Consider the following 18,817-nt stretch of genomic DNA (forward strand, 5'->3'; position numbering starts at 1 on the left):
AAAATCAATCCAAACCTTCCTTTTGTGGTATTGGACCTTCTGGTAAAATATCATAGAGATCCAGTCACTTAAACTAAAGTTATTGTCCTGAAACCAAATGTGTCTTTGGACTCCGACGCCGACGACAACATGATAGCAATATACGAACCCAAATTTTTTGCGGTTGTATAAAAACTATTAGACTTAATAGACTATTAAAGTCAAGATTAAGATTGACGTTCTACTATTTAAGTCAAAGCGTCATTACCCTAAATAACCCCCTGTGGCTAAAAGGCTATATATCTGCATGTCTCACTAAGATCATAACATGCAATTATATAGGATTATCAAGTTCAGAGTGAATCTTGCATTGCCAAATAAGGTGATAATAGTAATTATTAACTATTCCGTATTAATTTATCTCAATTAAAATTTTCTATTACCATTTTTCTTAGAAATTGAAATTATAAAATAAAATGTAACTTTCTGTGAATGAAATATACAAGGAATTTTTTTTATTTTTTGTTAATTATCTTGAATATCATTATAGATTGGGATATACTGTAAACAGCAAAAATATAAAGCAAAGAAAGATCTACAAATAAGTTGACATGACCAATTTGTGAGGTGGGCCTATGTCTGTCTGGTAAAGTTCATCTGGCTATCACCTTATTAAGTATTAACATTGATCCTAAAATTTAACTTTCTGTGAATGAAATATACAAGGAAATTTTTGAAAGGAAGTAGGGAATAAATCGAATATTTTTAATTCATATTTATCAATCTAGGTTAGCATTCAGTAACATTATATCATGTTTAACATATTAACTGATCATCAAATTCCATTTTCTACACCTGTCCTGGTACCATCCAGAGGGCTTAATCTCCTAAGCTCATTAAGATGGAGGGATCCTAGTTCCAGCTAGAGGGCTTAATCTCTTGGGCTCATTAAGATGGAGGGCTCCTGGTACCAGCCAGAGGGCTTCATCTTATTAGCTCATTAAGAAGGCTAGTAGTATCAGCCTTAGGGCTTATTCTCCATGGTTTATTGAGACAGAGGACTCCTGGTACCAGTTAGAAGGCTTAATCTTAAGGGCTCATACATAAGGGAACATTGGAAACTTACTTGTGAATATCTGTTTATCACATATTTTAACTAACTCTACAACAAAACATTGAATTTTTATTTCTAGTGTTTCTTATATTTCATATATTGATGTATACATAGTAGTGATATTATCATATCAATATTAGTTAGTATGGCAATAAAATTGTCTTATATAACAAGAGTGCCCACTCTGATATGCTTTACAGATCATGATTGGATTTTATGTTGAAAGTCTTTAAGACCACGGTTTTATGACATGTATCACATAAACTTATCATTATTAGGATCAATGTTAATACTTAATAAGGTGATAGCCAGATGAACTTTACCAGACAGACATAGGCCCACCTTACAAACATTCCATTCACTAATATAATTGACCTGTTGCTTATAGTATCTGAGAAACAGAGGTAACCTTACAAATTAGGTTAACCAATGATTCATAAAAATGAGGTCAAGGTCAAATAATATTTTTATATCGAGTTTTCAAAATACTTGTTTGCTTGGATGGATAAATGTATTTTTTTTCTAACTGTTCACCTGTGTTAATGTGTTCCAATTCAATAAAAGGGAAAATGGAGTTATTAATCAAAATTGTTACCAATACTTTTTCCATGGTTCAATATCCATATAAACCTTAAAGTCTGATACAGGTGTTAATGTTTTTAGGACTCAGATCTATGTTTTGCACACTACAAATTTGCACTAAAAATTGTTATAATTTAAGTGCTTTGTGATGAATGAATGAAAGGAAATAAATACTTACATTTAATTTCATTGAATTTTTTTATCATTATCTTTCGTCAATCTCACTTGGTTTTTGTTTTAACTTTATATACTTGGAAACTTGAGTTTGTCTGCCTATATATATACTGTAATTTCATCGTATAAGAAGCATTTTCTAAGTGAGAGTTGAAACGATCCTGTAGATTAGGTACCAAGAGAAATCAAGTGAATGACTGTTGTCTAATTAGAAGGTAAGTAAAGTTAATATGCTATGGGTAAATGAATTTAGGGCTGCACTGATACTTGGGTGGTTTGTTTCAATATAAAATAATGCAAAATTCCTCAAATTTAAAGAATGTTATGCTATAAGGGAAATGGTATTTAGTCTGATAAACAAAAATTAAGAAAAAAGTAGGAAGCTTCCAATAGGCAGTCTAAACATAAGTCATAAGGACAGACAATACTATGACTAAACGAAGAAAAAAAGAAGACAAGTAAAATCTGAACAGTGACATATTCGACAATTTATAATAAAGGGGATGGGGCAAGACCCCAAAAAAAAAACAAAGCCTTTGGTGCACTGTAAAAGTTAAGTAATGTTAATTAAAACAAAAAGGGACCAGAGTGATAATGTGAACATTTTCCAAGTTATTTATTAATTATTGACAAGAAAGAGGCGGGGGAGTCCCCCAGGAACACAATCTGGTTGACTATAAAGGTCTGGTCATGTATATGGTAAAAAGGTTTGGATTTAAATCATTTTAAGGATATCTAGCAATTAATGACCAGAAGTATTGAAACAGTCTTGCTACCACAAAGCAAAAAGTACATGGTTTTGTAGAGGGCATGAAATGTTACTCGAAATCATCTATTTGACCTGCATTTTTTGAGCATCTAAGTCTAATTTATCTGGAATGGCTACCGTCATCAAATATTCCTAATCAATAGTTCCGCTTTCTTATCCAATTTGTGACATTGAAAATCAGGCATGATCTCTTGTGTTCAGGAAGAGTAAGCATTTCCTTCATAACTAGTGGCACCCGTTCTGTTGTCCTTGAAAGTGATTCTGGTAAATAATGATCAGGTTGAGATATGACTTTGTCTTCAGTGTATGACAAGGGATGTACAAAACTAGAAAAGAATTATCATTGTAAATTAAACTGTGAAGATAAATGGCAAGTGTAATCTAGTGAACAGGCTATATAACTGTATATTACATTCATCAATAAAGTCATACACATTATGTGATTTTTCCAGATGTAACAAACATTGATTTGTTTTAAATTAGGCCGTTAGTTTTCTTATCTGAATTGTTTCATATTTTTCATGTCGGGGCCTTTTATAGCCAACCATACCATATCTCTTTTTTTATATAGGATGAACACAACAGAAATTTGAAATGAATTGCTATACGTGTTTGTACAAAATATATTCATGTGGTTTGTTCTGCTTAAAACTTTTGAAATTAAAAATAAAATAATTTTTGATGTTTAAGTTTTAAGAAAGGGGAAACTACCCAGTGCTCCATCAAGGTCTATACATGTTTTAAGAAAGGGGAAACTATCCAGTTCTCCAGTGCGATTTATAAACATTTTGAGAAAGGGGAAACTATCAAGTGCTTCATTAAGGTCTATACATGTTTCGAGAAAAGGGAAACTACCCAGTGCTCCATTAAGGTCTATACATCTTTTAAGAAAGGGGAAACTATCCAGTTCTCCAGTGAGATCTATACATATTTTAAGAAGGGGAAACTATCCAGTGCTCCATAAAGGTCTATACATGTTTAATGAAAGGGGAAACTATCAAGTTCTCCAAAAGGTCTATACATGTTTTAAGAAAGAGGAAACTATCCAATGTTCAATAAAGGTGTAAACATGTTTTAAGAAAGGCAAAAACATCCAGTGCTCAATTAAGATCTATACATGTTTTACAAGAGAGTTACCAGAGGGACATTCACCCTCATAGGTCGAAAACAAACTGACATCGCCATTGTTAAAAATGAAAAAGAAAAACACAAACAGACAAACAATAGTACAAAAACACAACAAAAACTTTAAGAAAAGAGAAGCTATTCAATGCTCAATCAAGATCTATTATCTTTTAAGAAATGGAAAAAATATCCAGTTCTCCAGTGAAATCTATAAACATTTATGAAAGGGGAAACTAGCCAGTGCTTCTATAAGGTCTATACATGTTTTAAGAAAGGGGAAACTACCCAGTGCTCCAGAAATATATATACATGTGTTAAGAAAGGGGAAACTATCCAATGCTCCATTAAGGTCTATACATCTTTTAAGAAAAGGGAACTATCCAGTGCTCCAATGAGATCTATAAATACTTTAAAAAGGGGAAAACATATACGGTCTATACATTACTTAAGAAACAGGAAAGTATCCTGTCCTACAGAAAGGTCTATATATCTTTTAAGAAAGGGAAACTATCCAGTGATCCATTAAGGTCTATACTTTTAAGAAAGGGGAAACTATCCAGTGTTCCATAAAGGTCTATAGATATAGGAAGATGTGGTATGAGTGCCAATGAGACAACTCTCCATCCAAGTTACAATGGATTAAACCATTATAGGTCAAGGTACGGCCTTCAACACGGAGCATTGGCTCACACCGAACAGCAAGCTATAAAGGACCCCAAAAAATTACTAGTGTAAAACCATTCAAACGGAAAAACCAACGGTCTAATCTATATAAAAACGAGAAACGAGAAACACGTATGAACTACATAAACAGACGACAACAACTGTAATCAGATTCCTGACTCAGGCTATACGTGTTTTAAGAAAGGGGAAACTATCCAGTGCTCCATAAAGGTCTATACATGTTTTAAGAAAGGGAAACTATCCAGTGCTCCATTAAGGTCTATACATGTTAAAAGAAAGAGGAAACTATCTGGTGCTCCAGAAAGGTCTATTTAGATTTGAAGAAAATGGTAATTATCCGTAGTTCCAGAAAGGACCATATATATATTTTAAGAAAATATCAACTATCTGGTGCTCCAGAAAGGTCTAGACATTTTTTAAGAAAGGAAAGTATTCAGTGATCCAGAAAGGTCTATACATCGTTTAAGAAAGGGGAAACTATCATGTGCTTCCGAATACTATCCCATGTTCTAGAAAGGTCTATGCATTTTTTAATAAAGGGAAAGTATCCGCTGCTTCTGAAAGGTCTATACATGTTTAGAGGCAAACTGTCTGACGCTCAAGAAAGAATGGTATCACCTGCTGTAACAAACCCTGCTGCCTTAATTTGCCTCTCCTCTAACTTTAGAATTATTTTTTTTAAACTTAAGAAAAGAAGGAATTTTACAAATTTGAAGTGACCGATCTTTTTAACTTTATTACAGTTATGTAAAATATTTAATTTTAAAGGTACATTTAATGTCAGAGATTTTGTATTTCTTATACTAGTATTTTTGATTGATTAATAAATTATTGCTTGAGGAATGTCCAGTGGCACCTATTGCATGCATATTCAGAATGACTAACATTTTTTACAACTGGAGGGTAAGATGTAAACAGGGTGTAATCTTTGGTCCTTTTTTTTTCTGATGCCAAAATATAAATATTACTGGAACATTATTTATGAATAGAAATTATGAGTTCAAATAAAAGAACAGAGTTCCAACGTCTCCCCCGTAACACATATTCTATCTGTCTAAGAGCAATAACTAAACATTTTTTTTGTGTTCTTTTTTTTCAATATCTTAGAGAAATGTAGGCTTGAAAGACCTTGCCATGCAATTTTCCATATAATTAATATTTCAAAGAGGCATAACTCTTTTAAAAATAGTTGATCGATTCTAATTTACGAACTTGTCCGATACACTGCTCATATAAATCTTCAATATAAATTGCACTAAAATCTGACAAGAATTGTACACGTGAGTGCGCTTACAATGCAATTTTCTATATAAGTAATATTGTCAAGGGGCGCAACTCTTTTAAAACTAGTAGATTGGCACTGATTTTTGAATTTGTCCGAGACATAGCTGATATAAACCTTTAATATAAATCCCATAAAAATCTGGAAAGATTTGAACATGTGAGTGCGATTAAAGGGAAATTATCTATAGAATTTACATCTAAGGGACATAACTCTTGAAAAAACAATGCCCAACGCTGATTTTAGAAATTGTCCGAGACATTGCTGATATGACGTTTCGATATAAATCTCAAAACAGTCTTAAAAGAAATGTAGTCTTGGGAGCGCTTTAAATGCAAGTTTCCATATAATTAATATTTCAAAAGGGTATAACTTTTTTTTTTAAATAGTTGATCGGCACTGATTGTTTAACATGTCCGAGACATTGCTGAAATAAAACTTTGATATAAATTTGATAAAAATCTGGCAAGAATTGTACACGTGAGAGCGATTACAATGCAATTGTCCATATAATTAATATTGCCAAGGGACATAACTCTTTGAAAATAGTACATTGGCACAGACTTTTGATCCTCTCCTAGGCATTGCTGATATAAACGTTTCATATAAATTTCATAAAAATCTGGCAAAAATTGTACATTTACGCTTACAACACCGGACGTACGAACCGACGGAAGGATGGACGAACGCCCACTATTTCTATCTCCCCTGCAACACGTTGTAAGGGGACAAAATGTGAGAGAAAAATAATCTCAGTATATCTTTAAGATGTGTTTGAGAAACTATGTTATCTTATTGCATTAGTAAAGAGAAACATTTCCCCCTTCATACGCCTGTTAGAGAAAATTTTATCAGTATCTAATGAAAAAGTTAGGAATATCCCTGTAAGTAGAACCTCCATATTCTCAACTAAAGTACACATTTTTAATAACAAATTTCCTCATTTCAATTAATTCTATATATATAATTCTATGGAAAACTCATATACACAAATTAATCGAATATGCAACAAGGAAACTCAACTAAAGTACACATTTTTAATAACAAATTTCCTCATTTCAATTAATTCTCTATATATAATTCTATGGAAAACTCATATACACAAATAAATCGAATATGCAACAAGGAAAGGTTATTTGCTATAACTCTACGATAAAACTATATTTCTAGTAATTTCCTATGCTATAGGTATAACTTTACACTTGAAACTATGCCAGATACAGCAGATGTGTTGAAAATAAAATTAGAAAAAAACTGTGTCAACCTCTATAGATATAATATTTATAAACAAAACTGTCAACCCCGCTTCAGGCGGTGGAATATTTGATAATACGAAACAAAATGTGTCAGTAAGAACAGATATGATAATTAATCGAAACTGCACAAGGCTCCATTATATCAATTTATTATAGACAACTCAAGTTAGCTTCACAATTTCCATTTCTTTTATACCGACACTTGTTTTGATCTCAGATAATTCGTAAAGTAGACATATTTTGGTTTATTTTAGAGGAAAATCTAAAGAAAATCAACAATAACAATTACAAGGATACAACATTATCTAGTTATACAATACAGCCCAGCAATCAATACAAGGATAGAGAGATTATTTAGACAATTATACAGTACCATTCAGAAACCATTATAAGGATAGAGAGACAATCTAGACAATTATACATTAAAGTCCAGAAACAATTACAAGGATAGAGAGAATATTTAGACATTTATACAATACCATCCAGAAACAATTAAAAGGTAAAATAATTTAGAAAATAATACAAAATCATCTAGAAACAATCACACGGATATACAGAAAATATCTGAACAGTGAGACGCATCATTAAGAATCTCTACAAATTCAAAGACAATGTTACACAGTAAACAAGAATCATTGCATTTTTATAAATATTTGTGTCAGAAGATTGGATCAGAGGAAGTAGTAGCAGCTAGACGACTGACATTTTTAAGTAGAGACTTGACGAGTCCCAAATTAGTTCCTCAAATATCCAGTGGAAGTATGGGGGAAGGACTTAATCTTAAAGGTAGTGATTTTGATATAATGATCATGGATCCTTTATTTGCAGTATACGAAACAGATAAAAATGTTGACGTCCAGAAATTGAGAATAGTATTAGTCATGGATACTGATGACACACAGCCTGGTTTTACATATCTACGCTTTTGTGACAATTATCATGATTATGTTAGTATGCCATATTTGTTAAAACAACCTTTCCAACAACACAACGGAGAGAACTTACTTTCAAATGAGCTTTATAAATCACAGAGAGCGAGTTTCGGTAAGGCTTTTAATCCGTACATGTCAAGTAAAATGCATGGTCCTTGCTTATCAGACCTGAATGGTAGGTATGATTTTGCATTTTGCCTTAAAGCTGATCAGTGGATATCGCAAGCACAACCATGGATCACTAGATCACGAACAATGTGGCCTACACCTAAACTTATTTCCAAAATTACTTCATGGGGTGTTTTATTTGTTCCGATTGGCTACAAGGGATCTATAAATGAGAATCTTCAGTGGCGAATATCATTTTCTACAGCGGAAAAAATACTTATATATTCTTTTAGTCATACTCAGTTGCTATGCTATGCTTTATTAAAAATATTATTGAAAGAAATAGTACAAAGAAATGAAGACTTAAAAGATTTACTGTGTTCATACTTTTTGAAGACCCTTATGTTTTGGATTTCAGAAGAAACTGAAACTTCAGTCTGGAGACCAGATAATATTATACCATGTTTTAATGCCTGTTTACAACGGTTACTATACTGTTTAGAATATTCCACATTGTTACATTATTTCATTCCTGATAATAACTTGTTTTATTTAAGGTTTAACAAAAAAAACAAAAACATCCTTAAGAATTCATTTCAATCAGGAATTCAGGTTTTCTCATCATCTCAAACTTTGCATGATTACAGAAGATTTCCTTGTGAAATTACAAGATCAGTGTGTGAAATTAATTCATTAATGAAAACAATAATAGAGCAAGATTGCAATCCACAGATAACTCATTTTAACCACTTACGCATGTTCAACACATTGCTACATCATTGTAAAACAGAACTATCTAGATGTGTCTTTAAACTGTCAGCTGCAACTGCATATCAAACAACACCTTTGGCACTACAACACAAGAATAACCCAACCAATCAACAACAATACATGACCTACAAACATGAGCTTAGCCAGTTGTTGGTTGGTGTACATTCAGATGCAATATCAGGGTGGCTGCAAGTGGCTTCTTTCTTCTATGTTCACAAACATTACTTAATATCAATAGATATAATAAATTACACTTTGTCTGAATGTGCAGATGAATCATATTTGTCAAAGATAACAATGAAACAGGCACAGAAACTGAAGCTTAGATCACTGTTGAAGACATTACCATCTCCATGTGTCTCATTTCACAAGTTTGGATTCAATTCATCAATCATCCCAATGGAACTAAAGTTTTATAAATTCAGGGAATTTATTTTAGCAATTAGAAGCAGGACATTTACACATTTCCTCCGTTTTCTGTGTTGTTACCATCTCCAGGACTTTGAATCATGTGGGTATTGTATAGATCAGTTGTCAAAAACAGTTAATGAACATCGTTCATCAGAAAAAGAAGAGTATCATATTGAAAAAAATAATTTTATTTCACTGGGAATTGCTTTTCAGATGTTAGGTGAGAGAGATAGAGCAAGAGAATATTTCAATCTTGCTGCACAGAGAGAAAAGTTTAACCCCATAAATGCTGCACTCTGACAATGTCAACCCCGCTGTGACCTTACTCATGAGGAATACACAGTATGTCTTAGCATCAAACAGAGAATTGAGTATAGCCCAATTCTTTTTGGACATTTTTTAAGCAATACGATCGCATTGACATTGTCAAACAAGCGTTTTATGCTTTATAATAAAAATCATTATCTTCATGACTTAAAATTCTGTTTACTAGAATACGATTTATGACAAGGACACCAAGTTCTTCCCTGAAATCACAAAAAAAGAGGCTAAAAGGAGTGTAAACCGTTCACCTCGACTACAATATTACACAACAATGATTATTTCAGGCATAATTCTTTTTATGTCTAATCAATCTTCAACTGATAAAAGGTTTTTGAGGACAAGCTTTTTTAAAAAGTAATGTTCTATGTGGAATATGAATTTAGACTTCCAAGTATTTTTGCCTACAGTATTACTGAAAAGACAGTAATTGTCAAAATTCACATCTAGTGCAGCAAAATTGCTCCTCCGTATATTATAAATGCTGTTATGACAGAAACGTGAAGCATATATGCTGGTGCATCTTATGCAGAACATATAAATGCAGTACATACCATACAAACTTAATATAAATGTACTGATTATCTATTGAATTTACCATTGAATATACCAGTATTTTACCTGAATCACATTTACAAAGGAGGAGGTATAATAAGAACCATTATATGGCCCCTGAAATTATAAAATATTGTAAAACTGTGTCAAATCTTTAAACATTATGTTAATCACGCTAATAAATGAACATGTCGATAAAATCAGGACACTCTAGCGTAGAAAGATCATTTGATGTCATACGTATGTCGAAATTGACATATTCGATCTAAAATGGCAAATTTACAAACAGTTTTTGAACAAATTAGATTAGAGCCAATGTATTACCTGGAAGCATATTTTACACACATTAACATCTTTGTAACATACATGCTGTAGCAAAATATTTATTTGGGTGAAGCCTTTGCTCATTGAACGATCTCAACATTAGGATTTTTTGGCAGTTTTTGCAAATTAGCAATTTTACACTTAATGTAAGAAGTTTGAAGCACAAATGCAAATTTGTATGACAAAATTCTAAATATTAATACTGATGTCTGACATATTAATGTCTTATAAACGTCCGAGAATCATATTCTTATAATTCTTGATTTTCGAATTGAAGAGACCAAAAAACTGGCCTGATCATATCTCCTCCTTCACATTTTTTTGTTGTATTATATATAATTTTGTTATAATTCAATAACCATGTATATTAATGTATACTTTTAATGTCAATAAATCATTTCACTTCATAGCATTTTCAATTTGCCTTGATAAAACTGAAATATCTTAACTTCATAATGAGTAAGTTCTACTTAATCATTTGATAGAACTTTATCATATTTTATAGGAGTAACATGACGGGTGTCACATGTGGGGCAGGATTTGCAAAAATCTTCCTAAGATTACCCCCGGTTTTTGGTTGGGTTGGGTTCGTGTTACTCAGTCTTTAATTTTCTATGACTGCTGTTTGTCTTTGGTCGTTTTTCGTTTTTTTGCCATGGCGTTGTCAGTTTGTTTGCAACTTATGAATTTGAATATCCTTTAAATATCTTCCACCTCTCTTTTTCTGGTGTGTGTTATTAAGTGAAGTTCTTAATAGAATAATATAAATTATTCAAAGCAGACAGATTTACAAATTAATGACTAGTGGTTTGTTTCTTAATTCAATGTATTATTCAGCCAAAACAAATATGCCTTCAAGGGTTTCTTGGCAAAGAAGTATGTTAGGTAGGTTATTGAAGATAGTCAGTTTTTTTTTTATTGTTTTGAGACAAGCTTCAACATATCATCTCTTCACTGAGTATGATTCCAGTAATATTAATATTGTTTTAATGTAAGTCTTGTAAAAACACGAACAGTCCACCTACCAACAGGATGCTTAAAAGAAAATATAAGACAGCACTAACAACGGAAAGCACTCCCATAGAACTATACAAAAAGTCCTACTACAGGAAGCTAGTTAAGGTAGCAACAGTCGAACATCAAATAAAATCTATCGTTTTATAAAAATGCACTCTCTATCAGAGTGAAGAAAAATACACACCATACATAAAAGAAGAAATACTGTAAATTTAAAAACAAATATATGCAGTATCATAACCAACGAGATAACTTTTCACAAATAACGTGGATGTAAGCAACTGTTCTGCACCTTTGATTTTAAAGGAGGAAGTATGATAACGCAACTGTTTTAGCGCCTTGAAATTAAAAATAAAATTGTATGATTTGTCTATTAAACATCGTCCTTTCAGATTTATTTTTAATGTAAAACATCAGCTAAAATAAAATGAGATAATATTTTCAATGTTTAGTAAATAGGTAAAAACTTTTTGACACATAAAAAATAAAATATGAACAGAAGATGCAAGGTATACATCAATAAAACATCAACCCAACAGACCAATAACGACAACGTTCCTTACTGACGTGGGACACAGACACGTTTACGAAAATGAAATGTATCAGGGTTAAACTAAAGTCTTTTGTTTACATCTCAACCATCCACTTTATATCTTACAACATTACTAGGAGAGAAAAGGGAATAGTTACATCTAAGATTTAATCCCGTCGCCTCAATGTGCGTACGGGTTTCACTCAGTCCCGACGAGGGCTAAGTTCCCAACAGAATAGACTGTAATTACTAGACTGCGGTTAGATTAGATATTTTGCTATGAAAACTTATATGTAAAAATTGATTCATGAAAAAGGTATAATAATACGGAATTATTTCAAAATTTTTGCCAAATTTGTGTTTGATATCAGGAAGAAACCATGATAAAAACTCGTTTTATCATTGAGTCGTTGTTTAAATTTTTTGGCACTATTTAATTTTAATCTGTGCAGATCACAACTTCAAAAAATACGAAAAATGGCAAAAACCCTACAAACGTATATAATACGTATATAAACGATCCAGATCTTTGCCAATACCTTCTCTGAGGAAATTTGTCCAAAAAATAGGTGTAAATTAGCCATTTTCGAATATGTCAGTCTCAACAAGAAAGTCCAGGTTATATATTATTATTGATTTATCTTTAAAACTAACATGATTTTTAAATAATGTCCATTATGAAACCTCCTCCTTTGAAAGACAAGAGAGCACACGTTTTACTACAAATATCACATAAACAAATCGTCATCAATGATCCATGTAAATATGTAACCGTAGCCAGTGCCATATAACTATATGCATTACATGGATTTTTAATCGTAATTCACCTTTTTTGCGTTGGATTTACGATTCTGTTTTTAACAAAATGTTCAAAAGAAAATTGTACAGTGTTCGGATATATAAGGTGTTGTATAATCATAAACCTTTTCGTCAATTTCGACAGATTTATCTTTACCGATTATAAATGTTAAATGAGACGTCCGAAACAAATATACAAGTTCTAAACATGAATGAATTATTTGCTCCTGGACGTTTAACAAAATTAATTAACCGACATAATGCACTAGCAGTATACTATTCCCAGAAGAGAACATCTCATACATTTCACTAAAAGTACAAATTAAATCAGTCATGTCAGTTTTGGATGATGCCGTCAAATAGTTTTGTTATACAAACCATCCTGAACTACTGACTTTAGTGACGGTTCAATATTATGAATACGGAGAGGAAATGCTGGCACTCTAAATTGATGCGGAGAATTTTTTGTAGTCATCATGGCCATTGTGTACCAATGTTTCTGTGATTTGTTTTATACAATCCATCCTGAGTTAACAAATTTATTATTTTTGATGCAGCTATAAAATAGCAAATGATCATGAATATTATGGTCAGTCTGAGTAAACGATTCCCAGATGATGCCACCTCATACATGTCATACTTGTATCATGTTTATTATAAACTTGTTAAAGAACAAATATGGTCAGTGTTCGTAGATGCAGTAAAGTATTTCTTGTATACGAGCCAGCCTGCGATATCAAAAGTACTGATTTTTTATGACACGTCAATATTTTGAATACAAAAAGGACATGCTGGTACTCTAAATTGATGCAGACAATATTTTGTAGTCATTGCACTACAAACCAGTAAAAGTCTGAAATGGCCTATATCTGTACTCGACTGTACTGATTTTTACTCGACCAGTCTGAATTGGTCTGAATTTTACTTGATATTACTCGACCCCAATCTTAACCATACTTAACAGTCTGAACTTGTACTCGACCTTTACTCGACCAGTACTTAACCATTTTATAAGTGTCTGAACCATTCCCGACCAAGTCTGAAACTTGCTCGACCTAGTCTGAACCATACTCGACCTAGTCTGAACCATACATGATATTTTCATAATCAGACCAGAAATTACTTCCTTTGATCATCTTGATTTATTTTGATTTTAAAGGTGATACACATTGTAACTATATATATATATATATATATATATATTTATAAGTGTTGATGAATAAAGGTGTTGATAATTATATTATGTTTATTGTTAAATTTTGGTTTCAATGCTATATCATGTATATTAAATACATTTTTGATTTCAAATTGTCGTTCAAAATTTCTAGCCAAGGGAAATATCTGCTGTTAACAAAAGTTCCTACATTGATGAAATATAATAGATAGATACAAAAAATATGTCTAGGTTGGGCAAGACTTGGTCTAGTATGGTTCAGACTCGGTCGAGTATGGTTCAGACTAGGTCGAGTATGGTTCAGACTAGGTCGATCAAGTTTCAGACTTGGTCGGGAATGGTTCAGACACTTATAAAATGGTTAAGTACTGGTCGAGTAAAGGCCGAGAACAAGTTCAGACTGTTAAGTATGGTTCAGACTACAGTCGAGTAATATCTGGAAAATTTCAGACCAATTCAGACTGGTCGAGTAAAAATCAGTACAGTCGAGTACAGATATAGGCCATTTCAGACTTTTACTGGTTTGTAGTGCAATAACTACAAAATATTGTCTGCATCAATTTAGAGTACGAGCATGTCCTTTTTGTATTCAAAATATTGACGTGTCACAAAAAAATCAGTACTTTTAATATCGCAGGCTGGCTCGTATACCTGAAATACTTTACTGCATCAACCAACACTGACCATATTTGTTTTTTATCATGTTTATAATAAACATGATACAAGTTTGACATGTATGAGGTGGCATCATCTGGGAATCGTTTACTCAGACTGACCATAATATTCATGATCCTTTGCTATTTTATAGCTGCATCAAAAATAATAAATTTGTTAACTCAGGATGGATTGTATAAAACAAATCACAGAAACATTGGTACATAATGGCCATGATGACTACAAAATATTCTCCGCATCAATTTAGAGTGCCAGCATTTCCTCTCCGTATTCATAATATTGAACCGTCACTAAAGTCAGTAGTTCAGGATGGTTTGTATAACAAAACTATTTGACGGCATCATCCAAAACTGACATGACTGATTTAATTTGTACTTTTAGTGAAATGTATGAGAAGTTCTCTTCTGGGATTAGTATACTGCTAGTGCATTATGTCGGTTAATTAATTTTGTTGGCAGCTAAACGTCCAGGGGCAAATATTTCATTCATGTTTAGAACTTGTATATTTTTTTCGGACGTCTCATATAACATTTATAATCGGTAAAGATAAATCTGTCGAAATTGACGAAAAGGTTTATAATTATACAACACCTAATATATCCTGACACTGTACAATTTTCTTTTGAACATTTTGTCAAAAACAGAATCGTAAATCCAAGGCAAACTAGGTGAATTACGAATAAAAATCCATGTAATGCATATAGTTATATGGCACTGGCTACGGTTTAATTGAAATGTAACTATTATAAAAAAAAAGTTATTGTTACATTGAAGACTAATTGCCGGAATGCAGTGTTGGGTAAGGAACCGATTAATACAAATGTAACAATAATATTTGTGTCTACGGTTACATTGTGTTATTATTACATTAATGCACCTCCATGTTTGCTGGGACAAGTAATATGTATTAAAATAAAACTTGAAAACTTTTATTTGAATTTTACAATATTGCATACAATTTTTAAAATTTTTATTTTCAATGGCAGTTTCTACAAATCCAGTATGTTGTTTTGGGAACATGTTTCAGTCCGACGCATTTTTGGTGAAACCACTCTAAGCAGCCATCACAAACGAGTGATGCAGCAATGTGCACGTCTGTATTGCATACTGTACAATTCTGCAGTATCCCTTTTTGAAGTGAAAGAAACTTTCGATGTCTGCCATGCTTCAGGTGAAAAATATTTTTGTACTCTTGCGATGTTTATATTTTCGTCCAATATTTTTGTTAGAAACATATGAGGTTGTTTTATGTTGTTTTTTTAATAGAATTTCATTGCCGTCCATTTCTGATGTTATGTTTACCTCCGATTTCAATATTCAACTTAAGATGGCTGAAAAAAAAAACCAATAAAACTTAGAAATACAACTTCAAGTCAATTGTGAAGGCAATTGATGTTGACATTTGCGGACAGGTTGAGACAGGTGGAAACAGTGTTTTCATTTCCAGAGTCCAGGTATTTTGTGATCGTAACTTGAACTTGGCGACCACAATACTGGAATACCAGTATTGTCGACAATACTGGTATATAAATTTTGTTCCAGTATTATAGTCCAGTGTTGTTCCAGTATTCTTGTATAATAATTTCTTTACAAAATAAACATGGTATAATACCAAAAGAATGTTTTCATTTAAAATAAAAGATGTTTGTATTTTTTGTTAAAATATAAATTTTTATGATGAATGTTATTATAGAAAATGATCTGCAGACTGGCACCATCAACTCAGTGACTAAGGCCAAAGACGTAGCATCTGACCTATGGAGACAGCATTCCACCGACTATGACACAAAGAGGGCCGTGCAGACCGTTTCTTTAGAGCCAGGGACAGGACACACCCTTAAGAGAATCAGACAAATCGACGAAACGGAGTACCATTACAGGAAAAAAGGATCATGACCGCTAAACAGGAGACTCACATTACAGACAATGGTAAACTATATTTCCTATTTATTAAGTTGAAAAAAAATAAAGTTAGAGTTTGCAAAAGAATCAAAACGCATGCAAGCTTATAACAATTGATTGATTAAATTAAAAAAAACTGTAATACTTCTTTAATATTTTTCCGAAGGTTTCTATTCTAATACTTACATTTTCTTTTTCCAGACAATACAGACAATACCACCATCAGGAAGACATTTGATACCCAGGTAGAAATAAAAAAGATACTTAAGATGACAAAGGAAGAATTTAAGAGAGAAGTTCAACAACATTCAACTACAATTGACCATTTTAAAGACAATGGACCTATGGAGACCAAGACAATCGACCAGATGAAGTTAATCCTATTCACCGATTTTTGTTTACAGACAGTTTTAAAGAAATTGACAACTTTTGTAAATAATGTGTTATTAACTTCTGTCTTATAATATATACATATTACTAGTGCTAATGTATATCTAATATTGAAATTTGTTCATATCATGCATATAAAGAGCTTAATAAAACGAGAAACATTATAATATTATATATTCTATTATTCCATTATCTTAATGAAATAAACATAATCATCTTTTATTCTTTCTTTATATCAATTATCTTGTCAACTATTATCTCCCCTTAGTAGCAGTCTACAAAGAAAATAACAATAAATCATTTATACCTCAATAATCACCAATTTTGAAAAAAATCATTAGAAAAGTTATAGACTTATCTTATATTTAATAAATGTACACTCTCAATACAAATATTATTTATATATATCAGTCATCTCCCACAGAATATAACACCACATTATACATGTTATATAAAATATTACTAATTGATTTATACAAATGTATCTCATTTTATAAAAAAAGTTACAATATACCGGAACAAAAGTTTTATACCAGTATTGTCGACAATACTGGTATTGGTCGCCAAGTTCAATTGATCCGCCATTATTTAATGAATTTCAGAAAATGAAGTGAAAATGAAATTTTTAATGTGTATAATATCTATACAGAGTCTAACGAGTATAGTAATTGGCTATAACCGGAAAAAAGAACAATGCGATTATTGTTTACATAATAAAAGCTCAGGTATAATATGAAAAGTCTTAAACACGGTAATCTGGCATAAGCAGACCTATCCTCAGGTCTGGTAAGTATCAGACCTGTCCACAGGTCTGGTCTGGAACAGACCTGGTCACATGTCTGGTCTGGGCAGACCTGTCCTCAGGTCTGGTATGGGCAGACCTGTTTTCAGGACTGGTCCATAGCAGACTTGTCCACAGGTCTGGTCTGGAGCAGACTTGTCAATAGATCTGCAGCAGTCCTAAATAAGCAGACCTAGGTCTGGTTTACCAACGACGAAGTTAACTTGCTTGTCTGCTTAAAATTTTCAAGTTAACTTGGAAAGCAGAAAAAAGTCTGCTCCAAGTTAACTTTTGTACAGGTTAGGACTGCACCCATCTGTATAAAAAATAAAAAGTAAAATCACAAAAATACTGAACTCCGAGGAAAATTCAAAAAGGAAAGTCCCGAATCAAATTGCAAAATAAAAAAAAAAACCAAACACATCAAACGAATGGATAACAACTGTCATATTTCTGACTTGGTACAGGCATTTTCTTATGTAGAAAATGGTGGATTGAACCTGGTTTTATAGCTAGCTAAATCTATAAGTAAAGGTGTAATATTTTAATTTTCTTTTCATTGTTTCAATAATCTACTCGTAATCTTCTCAAACAATTTACTAATACATATACTAGCATTTTTTTTATAAATAGTAAAGACAAGTAATAATGTGAGACAAAAAAAACCCACTAAATTTCAACAATGTAGTCAAGAGAAATTCAAGAAAAGAAGAAAATACGACTTGTTTACTTATATAAGTCACAAAAATCTGAATGTCTAAAGGATCAAACTCTTCCTCAAAAATAATTTATCTGTACAAATATATATAAAAAAATACTTATATAAGTATTACCCCTCACTGAATGGTGCAGTTGCGTTGTATCTTTTTTTTTTTTTTTTTTTTACAAAAACTGATTACAATTTGACTATGAATGAGACTTATGAATGACTTTTGACTTGCCATGAGCAAAATGACGTGTGCCACATGTGCAGCAGGATCTGCTTACTCTTCAAAAGCACTTGATATCACCCCTTGTTTTGGTGGGATTTGTGTTGTTCAGTCTTTAGTTTTCTATGCAGCGTTTGGCAAACTGGTTTTTCTTTTGTTTTTTGTCATGTCAATGTCTGTTTTTAACGATTGTCCCTTTTGGTACCTTCCACCTCCTTTTTTGTATCATAAG

The sequence above is a fragment of the Mytilus californianus genome, unplaced genomic scaffold, assembly GCF_021869535.1.
Source record: "Mytilus californianus isolate M0D057914Y unplaced genomic scaffold, xbMytCali1.0.p SCAF_13, whole genome shotgun sequence".
NCBI classification, from domain to species: Eukaryota; Metazoa; Mollusca; class Bivalvia; order Mytilida; family Mytilidae; genus Mytilus; species Mytilus californianus.